The sequence below is a fragment of the Sminthopsis crassicaudata genome, chromosome 2 (assembly GCF_048593235.1).
Source record: "Sminthopsis crassicaudata isolate SCR6 chromosome 2, ASM4859323v1, whole genome shotgun sequence".
In the NCBI taxonomy this organism is placed as follows: Eukaryota; Metazoa; Chordata; class Mammalia; order Dasyuromorphia; family Dasyuridae; genus Sminthopsis; species Sminthopsis crassicaudata.
Window position 1 is genome coordinate 5,706,181 of NC_133618.1, and position 21,457 is coordinate 5,727,637.

The 21,457-nt window shown below is 41.6% G+C and overlaps 2 pseudogenes; both read right to left on the reverse strand.

Moving 5' to 3' along the window:
• Positions 1–847: 847 nt before the first annotated feature.
• Positions 848–9,698, reverse strand: LOC141552563 (pre-mRNA cleavage complex 2 protein Pcf11 pseudogene; annotated as a pseudogene).
• Positions 9,699–11,543: 1,845 nt separating this feature from the next.
• Positions 11,544–21,457, reverse strand: part of LOC141552564 (pre-mRNA cleavage complex 2 protein Pcf11 pseudogene) — a 35,755-nt pseudogene continuing 25,841 nt past the window's right edge.

A 21,457-nucleotide genomic window follows, 5' to 3' on the forward strand; every position in this document is an offset into this window, starting at 1 on the left:
GGGCTGCTGGGCCAGGAGCAGGCTCTTGGGGATGGCCTGGATAGCCTTGAAAGGATGCTCTCACCCTCCCCCCTCCAGTTGCAGTTCCTAGGGAACCGAATCCCTAGTTTGGTTCTCCCCAGGGGTACTTCTCAGCTCCCAGTCTAGGAGTCAGTGGCCTTCCTTCTCAGAGCATCAAGGCTTGAGAAAACCTCCTCAGAGGAGGGGAAGCCCCCTTTGAAAGGAAATTCTTTTTTTTTTTTTTTTTTTTTAAATCTAGACTTTACTATTTCAGAAAGGCCCTGCAGTGCTGATTATCCCCTTTTGAAGGATGAAAATTATCTTAAGGTTCGTTTGGTTATTGTTCTTTTCTTTTTTAATCATGGGAGGCTTCTAGTTAAAAAAAAAAAAGTCTATGCTGAGGTTGCTATTTAATTCCACCCAATACTAAGTCCAGAAACACTGTCTTTATGTGTTGGTGTGCATAAACGTCCCCACTCCATGGATAGCAAAAATATTTTTATTTATAATTTACAGTTCCACAAGTGAAAATTATACATATTTTACACATTCACTTTCATTTTGTTAAATTTGCACACATCTACAGAACTTTCACACAACGAGCACCTGAAACTGTGCAGGCAGTAGGAAATACAAACACTAAAATGTATTTATTAACCAAATGATAGCTAAGCACCCTGCCTCACCTAAGTAATTCATGTATATACACATATATAGATAGATAGAGATGTAGATATATAGAGATATACATACACATGTATAAAAATTCTCCCCCTTCTAGATTAAACTATAACATAGCAGCTCCTTTTTTTATTTTTTTAAAAGAAAACCATGCCTCTTATTTTATTTAAACTGACTCAACTGTATCAGATTCTGTTTTAATTTCAGTAGGTGAATCTACACTATCATCTGTACAAGCTGGTGTGATATCAACTGGTTCTTCTTTAACTTTGGAACTGTCACAAGGTTCCTGCAATTTTTTTTTTTTTTGACAATGTTCAAGGGATTTTCAACAAAATCCCTTAAACATTGTCAAAAAAAAGAATACTTGCTGGGAGTTGGTATACAATCTAATGAAGATGTATTTTAATAATCTTCATAACATGATGGATGGTAAGTCTTTCCATCTACTCGGATAGCATTTTTAAGATGCCATTCCTCTTCCTCTTGATCCCAGTATTGATCAAATTGTTCCTGACATATTTCACAGCTCTCAACTGCCCCAGCGGGTCCAGCAGGGACACTCTGAAACTCCTTTTCTTTAGCAGCTTCTTGATTTTTCAACAGAACCTCTTCATGTAGTTTTTCAAAAACCTGGCTCTTTGCATGTTCCTCATCAGCTATTCCCTCAAATTCTATCCAGTCCGTTACACTGCAGTACCACCCCCTATGTGTAACTTTTCTGCTAACATCCTTTTTAGCTCTATTTTGTCGGTAATGCCAGTCCAAGTGGTGTGCATAATCGTCAGCCTGGGATGTAAACCTCAGTCCACAAGAAGAACACTGGATACCAGTATACAGGCGGTTTATGACACTAGCAAAACGCTGTTTCAATTCTTCAACTGTGAAATTAGTGAGGTCCGGAACATCTTGATGTTCACTTCGAGTTTCTTCTTCTTCCTCAGGAGGAGGCTGTGCAGCAACATCATTTCCTTGAGTTGTTGCTGAATCAGGTTGGGATAATTTCAGTATTCCTGCTTTTAGCAGTTTTGAGAAGAGTTCGTGCACATCAACCTGGCTGAGATGATTATCAGGATATGCTCTTGGAAGAGCACCTGCTGGATTCTGAACAAAAGTACCAGGATTTTGTGCATGAACTGGTAAAAACTGCTGTCCTTGTCCCAAAGATACAGGCTGAGTAACTCCAGAGACAAGCTGCTGAGGTGGCTGAATATTCCCAAGTGCAGTTGGTGTGGGCAGATTACCAAAGTTTCCATACTGAGGACCCTGAGGATTCTTTTCCTCAAAATAATGTCCAGATGCTCTGTTCAGTGGATTTGAGAACTTTTGCGCTCCAGGGCCATGTGGTCCATTAAAATTTGGTTCCTGAGGTGAATCAAACACTTCCTCATGTCTTTGGAACTGTCTTCCTTGCGATGGTGCATTCAACGCACTGTTAGGAGGGTCATTATATGGGCCAGTGTGACTAAAAGAGTCACTGTCATCAAGTCTCTGTGAAGGATGATTGTCAAACCTTGCACCTTGAAGACCAAGAGGAATATCAAATCTTGATGCTTGCAGGTGTTGTGGACCATCGAATCTCTGAGGCCCCAATCTTGGTTTTACCTGCTGACCAGGTGGCCCATCAAACCTTTGTGGGCCCTGTTGACCAGGAATTCTTTCAAACCCAGGACCATATTGACCGTGCAAGCCCTCAGATCTTGGCAAGAGAGATGGTTGACCTGGCTGACCATCAAATCTTGAAACATGACACCCCTCAAATCTTGGACCACCTTGGCCTAATGGTCCTTCAAATCTCATACTACCTCCTTGTACAGAAGGACCCTCAAATCTCATTCTACCACCTTGCTGGAGCAAAGGGCCTTCAAATATGATTCTACCACCTGGCTGACCATGGTGTCCCTCAAACCTAATTCTGCTTCCTGATGCACTATGGCTCCCCTCAAATCTCATTCCACCTACAGGCTGACAATGAGGTCCCTCAAATCTAAGACCACCCACATTCTGGCCAGCAGGGCCCTCAAACCTCAAACCACCTGTGGGACCCTCAAACTGCAAACCAACAGCTCCTTTAAACCTTAAGCCACCTCCTCCTGCCTGTCTAAGTGGCCTTTTAAACCTCAAAGGAGTCCCTCCTGGTCTTTGAGGACCTTCAAATCTCAAAGGGCACCCACTTTCTAGCTGACCTTGTGGTCCTTCAAACCTCATGGGCCCCCCTCCCCCCCTCTGTCCTGATGAGCCTTGAAACCGAAGAGAAGCGGGTGTTGGGGGTCCATCAATTCTCGGGTTTGGCTTATTAGGTCCTTCAAAAATCCTTTTAGTTGGGCCATCTCTCCTTGCTACAGATGGCCTAGAAGCTCCATCAAATAATCGTCCATCTTCAAGTAATGCTGTGAGTCTCTGCTTTCTTGTATTCTTGTCTGCTTGAATATCTTGATGCCGGGCTGCCTGCAAATGTTTTCTCTGAGTCTTCATATCTAGGTTTCTTAAGTGCAAAATGTTCACTGAATGGAGACCTTTGCTCTTCTGAGGGTCCAGGGTTCAAGTCCCCGTTCAGGTGCCAAAAGAGAAAGGTCTGGGCTAGCTCAGTCTGAAGGCCTCAGAATCAGCCTTTGTCAGGATGAGCCAAAGTCTTTGCCCCACGTTGGGCGCCAATTGTAATGTTCTGAGAGGCTCTCAGTTGAAATCCTCTGAGAATCCTTTTCTCTGATAGCAGGTTTCTTGGGAGGGTTCTGGAGCCTCTAGCCAGAGTGAAGGTAGAATCTGGAATCCTCTTCTCCCTGAATCCTGGCTTTGATCTCCTCCAGCTTCCCTGAAGGTTCTCCCAGTCTAGAGTGACTCTCAGACTCAATGTTGCCTTCTTTTATGCTAGCAGAGAATGGGCTTGGGAGAACTCCCAGGGGCTTGTGGGAACTCCTTCAGCCAATGAACTTGCTCCTTTTAAAGGTGTAAACTCCCTTGGAAGGTGTAAACTCCCTTGGAAGGTGTAAACTCCCTTGGAAGGTGTAAACTCCCTTGGAAGGTGTAAACTCCTTTTCAGAAGTCTAAAGGTGGAAAGTCCTAAAGGTGTGAACTCTGAGCTAGAGAATTGTTTAGACAACCTGAGGGAACACCTTGTAACCCTAACATCTCCCCCTTTCTTTTGATTTAGAACATAGGGTGGTCATGGCCTTGAAACATAAATCCATCAATATGGGAGGCATTACACATAAGTACATAAGTTACATAAACACATAGTAACATAATACATGCTACAAGTGATGTCACAAATAACATGATCAAATAATCATTGAGAATGTATACATGTCCATAAGTCCTAGAAATAGTTCAAAAGGAATCCATTGTCCATTAATTCATGTGCCAGGAAGAAAAGATTAACCATGCTTCAAAATGAACATTCTTTTTTTTTTTTTTAATAATTTTTATTATATATTTTTTATAATATTATCCCTTGTATTCATTTTTCCAAATTATCCCCCCCCTCCTTCTACTCCCTCCCCCCGATGACAGGCAATCCCATACATTTTACATGTGTTACAATATAACCTAGATACAATACATATGTGTACATACCATTTTCTTGTTGCACAATAAGCATTAGATTCCGAAGGTACATGTAACCTGGGCAGACAGATATTAGTGCTAACAATTTACATTCATTTCCCAGTGTTTCTTCTCTGGGTGTAGCTACCTCTGTCCATCATTGATCAACTGGAAGTGGGTTGGCTCTTCTTTATGTTGAAGATTTCCACTTCCATCAGAATACATCCTCATACAGTATTGTTGTTGAAGTGTACAGGGATCTTCTGGTTCTGCTCATTTCACTCAGCATCAGTTGATTTAAGTCTCTCCAGGCCTTTCTGTATTCCTCCTGCTGGTCATTTCTTACAGAGCAATAATATTCTATAACGTTCATATACCATAATTTACCCAACCATTCTCCAACTGATGGACATCCATTCATCTTCCAGTTTCTAGCCACTACAAAAAGAGCTGCCACAAACATTTTGGCACATATAGGTCTCTTTCCACTCTTTAGTATTTCTTTGGGATATAAGCCCAGTAGTAGCGCTGCTGGGTCAAAGCGTATGCATAGTTTGATAACTTTTGGTCATAGTTCCAGATTGCTCTCCAGAATGGCTGGATTCTTTCACAATTCCACCAACAACGTATCAGTGTCCCAGTTTTCCCACATCCCCTCCAACATTCATCATTATTTGTTCCTGTCATCTTAGCCAATCTGACAGGTGTATAGTGGTATCTCAGAGTTGTCTTAATTTGCATTTCTCTAATCAGTAGTGATTTGGAACACGCTTTCATGTGAGTGGATATGGTTTCAATTTCTTCATCTGAGAATTGTCTGTTCATATCCTTTGACCATCTATCAATTGGAGAATGGTTCGGTTTCTTATAAATTAGGGTCAGTTCTCTATAGATTTTGGAAATGAGACCTTTGTCAGAACCTTTGCTTTTAAAAATATTTTCCCAATTTGTTACTTCCCTTCTAATCTTGTTTGCATTAGTATTGTTTGTACAGAAACTTATTAGTTTGATGTAATCAAAATCTTCTATTTTGTGATCAATAATGATCTCTAGTTCTCCTCTGGTCATAAATTCCTTCCTCCTCCACAGGTCTGAGAGGTAGACTATCCTCTGTTCCTCTAATCTATTTATTGTCTCACTCTTTATGCCTAAATCATAGACCCATTTTGATCTTATCTTGGTATATGGTGTTAAGTGTGGATCCATATCTAATTTCTGTCATATTAATTTCCAGTTTTCCCAACAGTTTTTTCCAAATAATGAATTTTTATCCCTAATGTTGGTATCTTTGGGTTTGTCAAAGATTAGATTGCTATACATGTACCCTTTTTTGTCCTTTGTATCTAATCTGTTCCACTGATCTACAGGTCTATTTCTTAGCCAATACCAAATGGTTTTGGTGACTGCTGCTATATAATATAGCTTTAGATCAGGTACACTTAGACCACCTTCCTCTGAGTTTTTTTTCATTAGTTCCCTTGCAATTCTCGACCTTTTATTCTTCCATATGAATTTTGTTATTTTTTCTAGGTCATTGAAATAGTTTCTTGGGAGTCTGATTGGTATAGCACTAAATAAATAGATTAGTTTGGGGAGTATTGTCATCTTTATTATATTTGCTCGGCCTATCCAAGAGCACTGAATGTCTTTCCAGTTATTTAAATCTGACTTTATTTTTGTGGCAAGTGTTTTGTAATTTTTCTCAAATAATTCCTGACTTTTCTTTGGTAGGTGGATTCCCAAATACTTTATACTCTCAACATTTGTTTGGAATGGAATTTCTCTTTGTATCTCTTGCTGTTGCATTTTGTTAGTGATATATAAAAATGCTGAGGATTTATGTGGATTTATTTTGTATCCTGCCACTTTGCTGAAATTTTGAATTATTTCTAGTAGCTTTTTAGCAGAGTCTTTGGGGTTCTCTAAGTATACCATCATGTCATCTGCAAAAAGTGATAGTTTGATTTCCTCATTTCCTACTCTAATTCCTTGAATCTCTTTTCTCGGCTCTTATTGCCGATGCTAGCATTTCTAGTATTATATTGAATAGTAATGGTGATAGTGGGCAACCTTGTTTCACTCCTGATCTTACTGGGAAAGGTTGCAGTTTCTTTCTATTGCATATTATGCTTACTGACAGTCTTAAATATATGCTCCTGATTATTCTAAGGAATAGTCCATTTATTCCTATACTCTCAAGAGTTTTTAGTAGGAATGGATGTTGGATTTTGTCAAATGCTTTTTCTGCATCTATTGAGATGATCATATGGTTCTTATTAATTTGATTATTAATATGGTCAATTATATTAATAGTTTTCCTAATATTAAACCAGCCCTGCATTCCTGGAATAAATCCTACTTGATCATAGTGTATTATCCTGGAGATGATTTTCTGAAGTCTTTTTGCTAATATCTTATTTAAGATTTTAGCATCAATATTCATTAAGGAAATTGGTCTATAATTTTCTTTCTCAGTTTTCGATCGACCTGGTCTAGGTATCGGTACCATGTCTGTGTCATAAAAGGAGTTTGGTAGGACTCCTTCATCCCCTATTTTTTCAAATAATTTATATAACATTGGGGCTAATTGTTCTTTAAATGTTGGGTAGAATTCACATGTAAACCCATCTGGTCCTGGGGATTTTTTCCTGGGGAGTTGATTAATAGCTTGTTCTATTTCTTTTTCTGAAATGGGATTATTTAAGCAATTTATCTCCTCCTCTGTTAATCTAGGGAGCCTATATTTTTGGAGGAAGTCATACATTTCACTTAAGTTATCAAATTTATTGGCATAAAGTTGGGCAAAGTAACTCCTTATTATTTCTCTAATTTCCTCTTCATTGGTGGAAAGATCCCCCTTTTCATTTGTAAGACTAACAATTTGATTTTCCTCTTTCTTTTTTCTGATCAAAATTACCAAAGGTTTATCTATTTTATTGGCTTTTTCATAAAACCAACTCTTGGTTTTATTTATTAATTCAATAGTTTTTTTACTTTCAATATCATTGATTTCTCCTTTTAATTTTTGTATTTCAAGTTTAATTGTTGGTTGGGGGTTTATAATTTGGTCTTTTTCTAGCCTTTTAAGTTGTAAGCCCAATTCGTTAATCTTCTCTTTCTCTATTTTCTTCAAATAAGCCTCTAAAGATATAAAATTTCCCCTTATTACCGCTTTAGCTGCATCCCACAGATTTTGGTATGATGTCTCATCATTGTCATTATCTTGGGTGAAATTATTAATTGTTTCTATAATTTGCTGTTTCACCCAGTCATTCTTTAAGATGAGATTGTTCACAAAGTAAACATTCTTACATTTCCCCCCTTTGACTTAAAATAAAAAATGTTATGTTCATCTGCTTTGAATTGCTGACAAATTGAAAAAATGTCATTTAAAATCACATTCAGATACTAAGTATACTTGTTAATCAAATGTTTGATGGCACAGGTGTCCACTTTTAAGAATAAAAGTTGCTTCATTTTTTTCTGTCAAACTGACATTTGGTTTTGTTTTGTTTTTTTTGTTTGTTTGTTTTGTTTTTTAATCTGGATATGTAGGCAAGTTTGTCTTAAGTTTAAAGCTTTTTTTTTTTTTTTTTTGAAATCTAGACTTTACTATTTGATAAAGGCCCTGCAGTGCTGATTATCACCTTTTGAAGGATGAAAATTAACTTCAGGTTCATTTGGTTATATATATAGTTATATATATATATATAGTTATACATATATAGTTATATAGTTATATATATATACATATATAAATATAGTTATATATAGTTATATATAGTGCTATTTTGGAGGGTCCATTGGAGACCATAGACTAAGGGGGCTGAGATCTGCACTTTGTATTTCACCAATCGCCAACAATGTGGACCAAAAAAAATGACCTGTCACAAAGGGCAACTGAGGCAGAGATCTGAGTGTGTCATTTTATTAGAGGGACTCGTAGTCCTTAACAATTGACTCGACAACCTCCCCTTTGATCAAGAATTCCTTTGCTCACAGTCTGGGTTTTATTGATACATTCAGAGGCCATTAAAGGGTGTTATATGTCCATGATAGTCACGTGTTCATGATCGGTCAGCTGCAAAATGGGGGAAATCTTAGATGGATTAAAGGAGATGCTCATCAGCAGGACTCTGGAAGTTGTGTGAGAAGTTTTGAACCTTAGGTGAGAGGGCAGAGAAGCCCAGGGATGCGGGTCTCAGAGTGGGGTTCTCCTCACACATTCATGGGGAGTGGGGGGTGTGGAGACCACAGTTCTCTCCCTGTCTCTAACACAAGTTATCATAAGCCTAACTAAACGTAAATCTATCCCTTCACTTAATCCACGTCATATAATGATCGATACCTAGTGGGTTAATTTATCCCAACCTACAGGACTCCCATCTGGCAGCATCACCAGCAGCCGGGTTCTAGCGTACCCCACAAAGCCATCCTGAATACTTAGCAAAACCCACTGACCTGAGGAAAAAGTGAGAAGAAGCAGAAGTATTCTCCTGGCCCCTTTCTGCTTGTCAGCTTAAAACCTGACTTCTCACAGCTACAGTAAAGTGATTGATCTACTCTAGATGGCCGCTAGGGGATGCCTTAGTGAGCAGAGGACTTGGCTTGGTCCTGGAAGACTCTTCCCCAGTTCAAATCTGGTCTCAGACACTTCCTGGCCGGGTGACACTGGGAAAGTCCCTTGTCCCTGTTTCTCATTTTCCTCACCTGCACAATGAGCCGGAGAAAGAAATGGGAAACCTTCAGCTCTCATTATGGCACATGAGGGACAAAGCATTTTCTTCTGTGTTCATGCTCATGATCCTCATGAAGCACGATTTGTCATTTGCTCTGATCCCATTTGGGGTTTTCTCGGTGGACATCTCTGGGGGCTTTGCCATTTCCAGCTCATTTCACAGATGAGGAAACCGAGGAGAAAAAAGTGGAGAGACTTGCCCAATATCACACAGCTACTAAGCGTCAGAAGCCAGAATTGAATTCGGGAAGATGAGCCTCCCTGCCTCCAGTCTCCAGGCTGTCCACTGTGGAGCCCCATAGAGGCCCAGGGTGGAGTTTACTGACCCCCTTTTGAGAGACGGGGAAATTGAGGACCAACTCTGACACTCTCCATCTTTCTGCTAACCCTTCTGGATTTGTGCCTGCCAGGAAAAGTCAGATGGCTGCTTACAGATGTAAGAATTTATTTCTTATCCCCTGAGGGGGAGGATCCCCCTCCCCAGCATGATGCCTTTTTTAGAATCTGTGCAACATTAAAGAGTGCGCCCCCAGCCCCATCTTCCCCACCCCTTGGGCTCTGTCACCCTCCAGCCAGACCCGGCTCTCATCAGGGCCTGGGTCTAAACTCCTTTGCAAAGATGCAGTTTCCTGCCCTTGGGAGCCAATTTCTTCCCTCTCTCTCCATCTTCTGTTCCAAGACCTTCCAGCTCTGCTGTTCTGTGTTCCGGAGGTTCTATGTCCATGGATGAGCCCATGTGGCGAGCCTTCCTTCTCATGGACGGAGGATCCATTTGGGGCTCCCCGGGAGGACATTGTGTGAGGTGCTGCTTGAGGGCGGGTCCTGGGGCCAACCCAAATAGATCTGTGTACTGAGCCAGCTTGGGAGCGAGCCAGGGTGGGATCCAACATAAATGGCAGGTCCAAATTCTCAGAGACCGAGAGTGAAAGCCCAGGAGAGGCGTCCAAGTCAGAAGGCCCGGATTGGGCGTGAGAAAGAACAAAGGACCCCAGACCTGCCACAGTCTTGGGCCAGTCCTGTCAACAGCTCTATAGGGCCGAAGTCTCTTTTGGATAGCCTCGGGCACTTTTTGTGGTTCCAGGTCTCTGGTTGGCCTGAGGTTTGATTGGTCTTTCCCAGTCCTGCAAATGCCTCTGTGGGGCCAAAGTCTCCTTTGGATAGCCCCAGGCAGTTCTCCAGGTTCTAGGTTTCTGGTCTACCTAGGTTTGATGGGTCTTTCCCAGATGGACAGCTGGGCAAGCAAGCTCTGTCCTTGAGAACATACAACTTCACCCTCATTTTCTTCCTCCCAGTCTCAAGAATCCCTTCCTGCTCAGAAGGCCGCTCCCAGGCTCCCCCTCACCAAGCTGGACACCAGGGTGTCTGTGACATCCCGGGCAGGACCCCGCCCACTGACTGAGAGAAGTAGAGGACGTGGGATCTGGGTGGGACCGTGAAAGGCACAATGAATGTTAGAGCCGGAGGTTGGCGCATCCAGCTGCACCACGGGATTCTGGAGGAAATTCCCAACCAAGGCAGTGAGGAGCTGGTGTGAGGACTCCCGACGACCGCAGGTTTGGGGGGAACCGTAACTTCTAAAAGTAGCCTGGAGCCGATCCAGAAGAAGCAGCTGGCTGCAGCACTGCCCTGGATCTCTCTGTTTGCCCAGGAGACTGCTCCTGACCCAGGCGAGGAGAGCTGGCTCAGGGAAGGGCTCCCTGGGACCCAAAGGAGAAGGAAGAGGCAAGGGAGAGGAGTGGGCTGCTGGGCCAGGAGCAGGCTCTTGGGGATGGCCTGGATAGCCTTGAAAGGATGCTCTCACCCTCCCCCCTCCAGTTGCAGTTCCTAGGGAACCGAGTCCCTAGTTTGGTTCTCCCCAGGGGTACTTCTCAGCTCCCAGTCTAGGAGTCAGTGGCCTTCCTTCTCAGAGCATCAAGGCTTGAGAAAACCTCCTCAGAGGAGGGGAAGCCCCCTTTGAAAGGAAATTCTTTTTTTTTTTTTTTTTTTAATCTAGACTTTACTATTTCAGAAAGGCCCTGCAGTGCTGATTATCCCCTTTTGAAGGATGAAAATTAACTTAAGGTTCGTTTGGTTATTGTTCTTTTCTTTTTTAATCATGGGAGGCTTCTAGTTAAAAAAAAAAAAGTCTATGCTGAGGTTGCTATTTAATTCCACCCAATACTAAGTCCAGAAACACTGTCTTTATGTGTTGATGTGCATAAACGTCCCCACTCCATGGATAGCAAAAATATTTTTATTTATAATTTACAGTTCCACAAGTGAAAATTTTACATATTTTACACATACACCTTCATTTTGTTAAATTTGCACGCATCTACAGAACTTTCACACAACGAGCACCTGAAACTGTGCAGGCAGTAGGAAATACAAACACTAAAATGTATTTATTAACCAAATGATAGCTAAGCACCCTGCCTCACCTAAGTAATTCATGTATATATATATCTATAGATAGATAGAGATGTAGATAGATAGAGATATACATACACATGTATAAAAATTCTCCCCCTTCTAGATTAAACTATAACACAGCAGCTCCTTTTTGTATTTTTTTAAAAGAAAACCATGCCTCTTATTTTATTTAAACTGACTCAACTGTATCAGATTCTGTTTTAATTTCAGTAGGTGAATCTACGCTATCATCTGTACAAGCTGGTGTGATATCAACTGGTTCTTCTTTAACTTTGGAACTGTCACCAGGTTCTTGCAATTTTTTTTTTTTTTGACAATGTTCAAGGGATTTTCAACAAAATCCCTTAAACATTGTCAAAAAAAGAATACTTGCTGGGAGTTGGTGTACAATGAAATGAAGATGTATTTTAATAATCTTCATAACATGATGGATGGTAAGTCTTTCCATCTACTCGGATAGCATTTTTAAGATGCCATTCCTCTTCGTCTTGATCCCAGTATTGATCAAATTGTTCCTGACATATTTCACAGCTCTCACCTGCCCCAGCGGGTCCAGCAGGGACACTCTGAAACTCCTTTTCTTTAGCAGCTTCTTGGTTTTTCAACAGAACCTCTTCATGTAGTTTTTCAAAAACCTGGCTCTTTGCATGTTCCTCATCAGCTATTCCCTCAAATTCTATCCAGTCCGTTACACTGCAGTACCACCCCCTATGTGTAACTTTTCTGCTAACATCCTTTTTAGCTCTATTTTGTCGGTAATGCCAGTCCAAGTGGTGTGCATAATCGTCAGCCTGGGATGTAAACCTCAGTCCACAAGAAGAACACTGGATACCAGTATACAGGCGGTTTATGACACTAGCATAACGCTGTTTCAATTCTTCAACTGTGAAATTAGTGAGGTCCGGAACATCTTGATGTTCACTTGGAGCTTCTCCTTTTTCCTCAGGAGGAGGCTGTGCAGCAACGTCATTTCCTTGAGTTGTTGCTGAATCAGGTTGGGATAATTTCAGTATTCCTGTTTTTAGCAGTTTTGAGAAGAGTTCATTCACATCAACCTGGCTGAGATGATTATCAGGATATGCTCTTGGAAGAGCACCTGCTGGATTCTGAACAAAAGTACCAGGATTTTGTGCATGAACTGGTAAAAACTGCTGTCCTTGTCCCAAAGATACAGGCTGAGTAACTCCAGAGACAAGTTGCTGAGGTGGCTGAATATTCCCAAGTGCAGTTGGTGTGGGCAGATTACCAAAGTTTCCATACTGAGGACCCTGAGGATTCTTTTCCTCAAAATAATGTCCAGATGCTCTGTTAAGTGGATTTGAGGACTTTTGCGCTCCAGGGCCATGTGGTCCATTAAAATTTGGTTCCTGAGGTGAATCAAACACTTCCTCATGTCTTTGGAACTGTCTTCCTTGCGATGGTGCATTCAACGCACTGTTAGGAGGGTCATTATATGGGTCAGTGTGACTAAAAAAGTCACTGTCATCAAGTCTCTGTGAAGGAGGATTGTCAAACCTTGCACCTTGAAGACCAAGAGGAATATCAAATCTTGATGCTTGCAGGTGTTGTGGACCATCGAATCTCTGAGGCCCCAATCTTGGTTTTACCTGCTGACCAGGTGGCCCATCAAACCTTTGTGGGCCCTGTTGACCAGGAGTTCTTTCAAACCCAGGACCATATTGACCGTGCAAGCCCTCAGATCTTGGCAAGAGAGATGGTTGACCTGGCTGACCATCAAATCTTGAAACATGACACCCCTCAAATCTTGGACCACCTTGGCCTAATGGTCCTTCAAATCTCATACTACCTCCTTGTACAGAAGGACCCTCAAATCTCATTCTACCACCTTGCTGGAGCAAAGGGCCTTCAAATATGATTCTACCACCTGGCTGACCATGGTGTCCCTCAAACCTAATTCTGCTTCCTGATGCACTATGGCTCCCCTCAAATCTCATTCCACCTACAGGCTGACAATGAGGTCCCTCAAATCTAAGACCACCCACATTCTGGCCAGCAGGGCCCTCAAACCTCAAACCACCTGTGGGACCCTCAAACTGCAAACCAACAGCTCCTTTAAACCTTAAGCCACCTCCTCCTGCCTGTCTAAGTGGCCTTTTAAACCTCAAAGGAGTCCCTCCTGGTCTTTGAGGACCTTCAAATCTCAAAGGGCACCCACTTTCTAGCTGACCTTGTGGTCCTTCAAACCTCATGGACCCCCCTCCCCCCCTCTGTCCTGGTGAGCCTTGAAACCGAAGAGAAGCGGGTGTTGGAGGTCCATCAATTCTCGGGTTTGGCTTATTAGGTCCTTCAAAAATCCTTTTAGTTGGGCCATCTCTCCTTGCTACAGATGGCCTAGAAGCTCCATCAAATAATCTCTCATCTTCTGCTGTGAGTCTCTGCTTTCTTGTATTCTTGTCTGCTTGAATATCTTGATGCTGGGCTGCCTGCAAATGTTTTCTCTGAGTCTTCATATCTAGGTTTCTTAAGTGCAAAATGTTCACTGAATGGAGACCTTTGCTCTCCTGAGGGTCCAGGGTTCAAGTCCCCGTTCAGGTGCCAAAAGAGAAAGGTCTGGGCTAGCTCAGTCTGAAGGCCTCAGAATCAGCCTTTGTCAGGATGAGCCAAAGTCTTTGCCCCACGTTGGGCGCCAATTGTAATGTTCTGAGAGTCTCTCAGTTGAAATCCTCTGAGAATCCTTTTCTCTGATAGCAGGTTTCTTGGGAGGGTTCTGGAGCCTCTAGCCAGAGTGAAGGTAGAATCTGGAATCCTCTTCTCCCTGAATCCTGGCTTTGAATCTCTTCCAGCTTCCCTGAAGGTTCTCCCAGTCTAGAGTGACTCTCAGACTCAATGTTGCCTTCTTTTATGCTAGCAGAGAATGGGCTTGGGAGAAGTCCCAGGGGCTTGTGGGAACTCCTTCAGCCAATAAACTTGCTCCCTTTGGAGGTGTAAACTCCCTTGGAGGTGTAAACTCCCTTGGAGGTGTAAACTCCCTTTGGAGGTGTAAACTCCCTTGGAGGTGTAAACTCCCTTGGAGGTGTAAACTCCCTTTGGAGGTGTAAACTCCTTTTGAAGGTGTAAACTCCTTTTCAGAAGTCTAAAGGTAGAAACTCCTAAAGGTGTGAACTCTGAGCTAGAGAATTGTTTAGACAACCTGAGTTATCACCTTGTAATCCTAACACCACCCCATCCAATCTTTTGCCAGAACCTGTCAGTTTTACACTTGTAACACCTCTTAAATATTCTTAGTATCTTTTTTTAACAATTAATTTTATAATTATAAATTTTTTGACAGTATATATCATGAGTAATCTTTTTTTTTTATAACCTTATCCCTTGTATTCATTTTTCCAAATTTTCCCCTCCCTCCCTCTACCTCCTCCCCTAGATGACAGGCAATGCCATACATTTTACATGTGTTACAGTATAACTTAGGTACAATATATGTGTGTAAATCCAATTTTCTTGTTTCATGGTAAGAATTGGATTCCGAAGGTATAAGTAACCTGGGTAGATAGACACTATTCCTAATAGTTTACATTCACTTCCCAGTGTTCCTTCTTTGGGTGTAGCTATTTCTGTCCATCATTGATCAACTGGAAGTGAGTTGGCTTTTCTTTATGTTGAAGATTTCCACTTCCATCAGAATTCGTCCTCATACAGTATTGTTGTTGAAGTGTACAGGGATCTTCTGGTTCTGCTCATTTCACTCAGCATCAGTTGATGTAAGTCTCTCCAAGCCTCTCTGTATTCCTCCTGCTGGTCATTCTTACAGAACAATAATATTCCATACCCTTCATATACCATAATTTACCCAACCATTCTCCAATTGATGGACATCCATTCATTTTCCAGTTTCTGGCCACTACAAAAAGGGCTGCCACAAACATTTTGGCACATACAGGTCCCTTCTTTAGTATTTCCTTGGTATATAAGCACAGTAGCAGCACTGCTGGATGAAAGGGTATGCACAGTTTGATAACTTTTGGGGCATAGTTCCAGACTGCTCTCCAGAATGGCTGGATTCTTTCACAACTCCACCAACAATGCATCAGTGTCCCATTTCCCCACATCCCCTCCAACATTCATCATTATTTGTTCCTGTCATCTCAGCCAATCTGACAGGGGTGTAGTGGTATCTCAGAGTTGTCTTAATTTGCATTTCTCTGATCAGCAGTGATTTGGAACACTCTTTCATATGAGTGGATATAATTTCAATTTCATCATCTGAGAATTGTCTGTTCATATCCTTTGACCATTTATCAATTGGAGAATGGTTTGATTTCTTATAAATTAGGGTCAGTTCTCTATAGATTTTGGAAACGAGGCCTTTATCAGAACCTTTAACTGTAAAAATATTTTCCCAATTTGTTACTTCCCTTCTAATCTTGTTTGCATTAGTATTGTTTGTACAGAAACTTTTTAGTTTGATGTAATCAAAATCTTCTATTTTGTGATCAGTAATGATCTCTAGTTCTCCTCTGGTCATAAATTCCTTCCTCCTTCACAGGTCTGAGAGGTAGACTATTCTCTGTTCCTCTAATCTATTTATGATCTCATTCTTTATGCCTAAATCATGGACCCATTTTGATCTCATCTTAGTATGCGGTATTAAGAGTGGATCCATATCTAATTTCTGCCATACTAATTTCCAGTTTTCCCAACAGTTTTTTTCAGATAATGAATTCTTATTCCAAATGTTGGTATCTTTGGTTTGTCAAACACTAGATTGCTATAGTTGTTAGGATTACAAGGTGAGAACTAATAATGTCTGGAGAGTTCTCTGATGTTAGGTGAGAACTCAGGTTGTCCAGTCATGTAGGTGTCTGCCTTAATCTTTGGCCAGTGACTGGGCCAATTGGCACCTCTAATAACTGTACGATCTGCACCCGTGTCTACCAATCCTTCAAATGGTATTCCAGTTATATAAATAGTAAGCATCGGTCGGTCAGCTGTCACAGCTGCTGTCCCAATATATTCCTGGATTTTGTTCATTGGAGTCAGAATCTGGGCAACTATCACCAAGTTACTTATTAGGGGTATGTAACAATAAGCCTGATGCTACTACTTCTCCTGGATAAATCACACGTTGTCTACCTGTGTTAGTGACTGGGATATTAGCTACATGTTCTCCAGTTTCCCACATCAGTGTATGGATGGACACTGTTTTGTAAGCACTCTAAGAAGGTGAAATGGTCAAGCCTATTGTGCCTGGAAGCAAAGGATCCATAGGCTGAACAGGAACAGATTTCACTTCTCCAGGGAGAACCTGAATTCTCACCTAACATCAGAGAACTGTCCAGACAACCTGAGTTCTCACCTTGTAATCCTAACATAGAGTTGTACCCTATTTTGTCCTATGTACCTAATCTGTTCCACTGATCGACTAGTCTATTTCTTAGCCAATACCAAATGGTTTTGGTGACTGCTGCTTTATAATATAGCTTTAGATCAGGTACACCTAGACCACCTTCATGTGACTTTTTTTTTTTTCATTAGTTCCCTTGAAATTCTCGACCTTTTATTCTTCCAAATGAATTTTGTTGTTATTTTTTCTAGGTCATTAACAGAGTTTCTTGGGAGTCTGATTTGTATAGCACTAAATAAATAGATTAGTTTGGGGAGTATTGTCATCTTTATTATATTCTCTCGGCCTATCCAAGAGCACTGAATGTCTTTCCAATTATTTAAATCTGACTTTATTTTTTTGGCAAGTGTTTTGTAATTTTTCTCATATAATTCCTGACTTTTCTTTGGTAGATGGATTCCCAAATATTTTATACTCTCGACATTTGTTTTGAATGGAATTTCTCTTTGTATCTCTTGCTGTTGCAGTTTGTTGGTGATGTATAAAAATGCTGAGGATTTATGTGGATTTATTTTGTATCCAGCAACTTTGCTAAAGTTGTGATTTATTTCTAATAACTTTTTATTAGAATCTCTGGGGTTGTCTAAATATACCCTCATATCATCTGCAAAGAGTGACAGTTTGATTTCCTCATTACCTACTCTTATTCCTTGAATCTCTTTCTCAGCTCTTATTGCTGAGGCTAGCGTTTCTAGTACTATATTGAATAATAATTATCCTTAGTATCTTAAATTCAATATCTTAAATACCCCCTCTTCTCTCCCCTGATATTGCTGACACTTGCAGTCCTGTTATTGACCCACATTGCCTCCCACTTGGATGACTACAACACTTTCTTGGTTTCCCTGCCTCAAGCCTCTCCTCCATTCAATCACAAAGTGACTTTCCTAAAGTCCAGTTCGGACCATGTCACCTCCTCTTGCTCGGTCCACTCTAGTAGCTCCTCTCAACCACAGGATCAAATTAAAAACTCTCGGCTTGGTGTTCAAAGCCTTCCCCATCACCTTGTCAGCTTCTTATACTTTATACCCTTACCCCGTGCCCTGTGACATCAGCATCCTGGCTATTTCTTGAACAAGACCCTCCATCTATTAGTTCTGGGAGTATTCCCTGATTTTCTCCCATGCCCAGAATGTTTTGCCTCTCCCTTGGCTTCCATGCTTTTCTTCAAGTCCCAGGCAAAACCCCACTTTCTAGAGGAAGCCTTTTCCAACCTCTCAGTTCTACCTCCTTCATTCCGCATTATGCCCTATTTTTTTCTGGATAATGTGGCTTGGTTGTTAGTTGCCTGCATGTTTTCTCCCTCATTAGTGTGTGAGCTCCTTGAGAACAAAGGCTGTTTTTTGCCTTTGTCTGTATTCCTAGCACTTGGCCCAGTGCCCGCCACACAGTAGGTAGTCGAGAATGCTTATTGATTTGAAACACAATTACATCCAAACAGTACCAGACTGTGAGAATGACACAACACAACAATCACGATGCACACAAACTGGACAACAACAGCAGGACACCTGACTTGTGAGATGCTCTAACCCAGTCTTTTGCCTAAAAGATCCTCGGAACTTTTTGATTGGTTGATCTCGTGAAGCTCTTGTGGGAACTTACCAGGCCTTGTAACTCCTTGACATCCTTATTGTAAGCTTTAGAAGTCATTTTTTTCTCAGCACATCTCCACAAGGCTGGCTTTGCAGTGATGAAAGGGAAGCCCCTGGAAGTCTGATCACCCAGCTCACCCAGTGAGCAGATATCCTTGATGGGAAGATCTGCAGCGAGGTACCTTGATTCCAGACCCATCACTTTCCCCGCTGGATGGCTGGTGCTTCCTCTGACTGCCATCCAGCTCATCTTTCTCCTTTTTATCTGAGATTCTGCTATTTGAGGGATGCCAGCTTCCTAGAATTTGGTTATTAGGGAAGGAGCAAACTGCTCCAAATGGCGCATTTCATTATGAGCTTTAGATGTGATTGAAATCTCCAATTTTAAAGTAGTGAAAAATGCGCTTGGTTCTAGAGAATGGGGAGAAAGGTCCTGCCATTTCATTTTTAACCCTGCTTAAAAGAAAGGCAAAGAAAAGGCCTGTTTGATTAACTGACTCCATCTTGACCTCGTGCTGAATTGGTTGTGCTCTCATCTGTTATAAATGTCGGCTTTGCCAGATTTCTTACATGTAGAAGCCTTGTCATCCTCCCTGGCATATACAGTTAAGTGTGAGGTTTGACATATTGGAACAGAAATGTTCCTCTGAATTCAGAATCACACCAGAAAGAAGGGGAAACATCCCACTGAAGAGGATTATTTTTCACAGGAGGTGAAGTTCATTTTGAATTAAACCGAAGGAAAAATGCTTTTATTAAGTGCTTAAGTGCCAAGCTCGGAGGGTACAAATGGAAAAGTTAGACAGTTGCTGTTCTCAAGGAGCTAATGTTCTAATTGGGTCAGACAACTCCTACATCTGTGGAAGGGCTAAGGAGGGGGCAGAGGGAGGGAAGATGGCAAGACATTTAACACATTTAAGACAGAGGATTTTGGAGGGGGGAATGATGATTATCACTTTCATTTTACAGATTAGGAAACAGAGGCAATGAGAAGTTTAAGTAAACTTGCCACATAGCTAGCAAGTATCTGAAGCTGGATTTGAATGCAGATTTTCCTCATTTCAGTCCAGCACCCAAGTCCAAGTTCTTTTTTTTTTTTCCTCTGAGGCCATTGGGGCCACGTGACTTGCCCAGAGTCACACAGCCAGGAAGTGTTAAGTGTTTGAGGTCCTCCTGACTTTAGGGCTGGTGCTCTCTCCACTGCATCACCTAGCTGCCACCATGTCCAAGTTCTTATCCATTAAATTTCTGGCTTAGTCAGTTCAAACACTCCACTGACTTGGAGCCTTCATGCTTTACAGACATCCATCTCTCACCAATACAGGGAAGAATGAGAGATTTCCATGCTGATGAAAGGAGAGGGGGCCCAAGTTGTAAAGGCTTTGCACCCCCAAATTAGTGGGACCATATTTGTAAATGTCTCCGCACAGTGCCCGGCACACACTTCCCCCTCCCATACATCAGCCCGTTTTTCGCTCAGTGACTTTGATTTAATTCTCCTGTCAAAGAGGTTAAAACACTGAGTGCATTCCATCAGGAAAAGGAAGCTGGGTGGCCAAGCGATGAGGTCCTGACAACACAGTCGGAACACGTGATCTCAGCCACTCCTGCCCTCTGGTTTCCATGAGAAAACCATGGTAACCGAGTCGCTGCCGCTGGAATTTGACATAACCGATTATGAACAAAAGCGATTGTAAATTAATACACAGAGACAGTGTCGGGATCTGTTTATTCTGCAAGGTCTTCAGAGCAGTTATTGAATCCCTGTGTGGAGATGGTCACAAAGCCATTTTACTCATGGGTCTTAGGGAGTCTGCTCTTGCCTCTGGGCCTCTGTTTCCACATCTGTCAATGAGCAGTCCTAAAGTTCCCTTCCAGCTCCATGTGAATAAGTGAGTGGGGCTCGGAACTCTTGGGTAGCAGAAGAATCTCCTGGAGTTGTGTTTATAAACCAGCAAGAAGTGGATGTAGGAGCCTCGTCCCTCCAAGAAGAGCATTTATTTGTCTCCTTTAATCAAAGTCTGAAATTTTCACTTTTGCTGGTTTCTCAGGTAGAAGTATTGGATTGCTGCCTAGAGGAAGTGGAAAGCCATGCTTTCTGTGGCACTTGGAAGACTTTGAAGTGATATTCCCATCAATTCCTGGCTTTAGTTTCCTATTCCTCTACTGTGGCTACAACTGAGGCTCATTAGAAATGATGAGGGAGACAAAAATGAAGATCTTTGGGGAAAATGAGCAGGAAATAGCTTTTAAAGATAAAATGGAGGTCCAAAAATTAATTTGTTTCCAAATTCTGCTCAGAATCTCCCCAATACTAGAATGGTGATGTTTGAGAGCTGCACCAAAAGGGAGAAAGGCAGTACTCCAAATGAGATGCTTCCATCCTCTCCCCCACAAATTCTGCGTGGAGATTGGCTTTTGTCTCTAAGAAGTTCCTGCATCTCTGCAGAGGCTTCAGTAATGCTCCTTTGCTTTCAGAAGATATTAAATGAGAGCAGAATCTTGGGTTGATTTTTTTTCTTTTCCCTGAGGTTGGGGCTAAGTGACTTGCCCAGGGTCACACAGCTAGGAAGTGTTAAGTGTCTGAGACCAAATTTGAACTCGGGTCCTCCTGAATTCAGGGCTGGTGCTCTATCGACTGCGCCAACCAGCTGCCCCCTTTGGTTAATTTTTTGCTCCTTAGGATATTTGTATATGTTCAATTCAGGGGTCATTCCTAAGAAAGTGAAAGGGTGAGGATTCTAAACCCATTTTATTTAATTTATGCATTCATTTATCTATTTAATTTTATTTATGTTATTATTTATTAATAATATTAATATTATATACTATTATTTATATTATTTAAATTTATTTATTTTATTTTATCACCCAATGAAGCTGTTCCCTCCCATTTCACCCAGTAAATTATAAGAGAATTATTCTCCCAATTATGAGGGAAACTTAACTGGGTTCTTCTCCTTACATCTTATAAGGTGGGGCCATCTCCTAGTGACTGTAGGGCTCCTGGAATGGTCACCAAGGGGGAGCTTCACTGTGTAAGCTTTCCTGAACCCCTTAGTCGAGACTTGTTCCAGCCAGTCTCAGCTACCTCAGGAGAGATCCTGAGAGATGCTAAGGGGC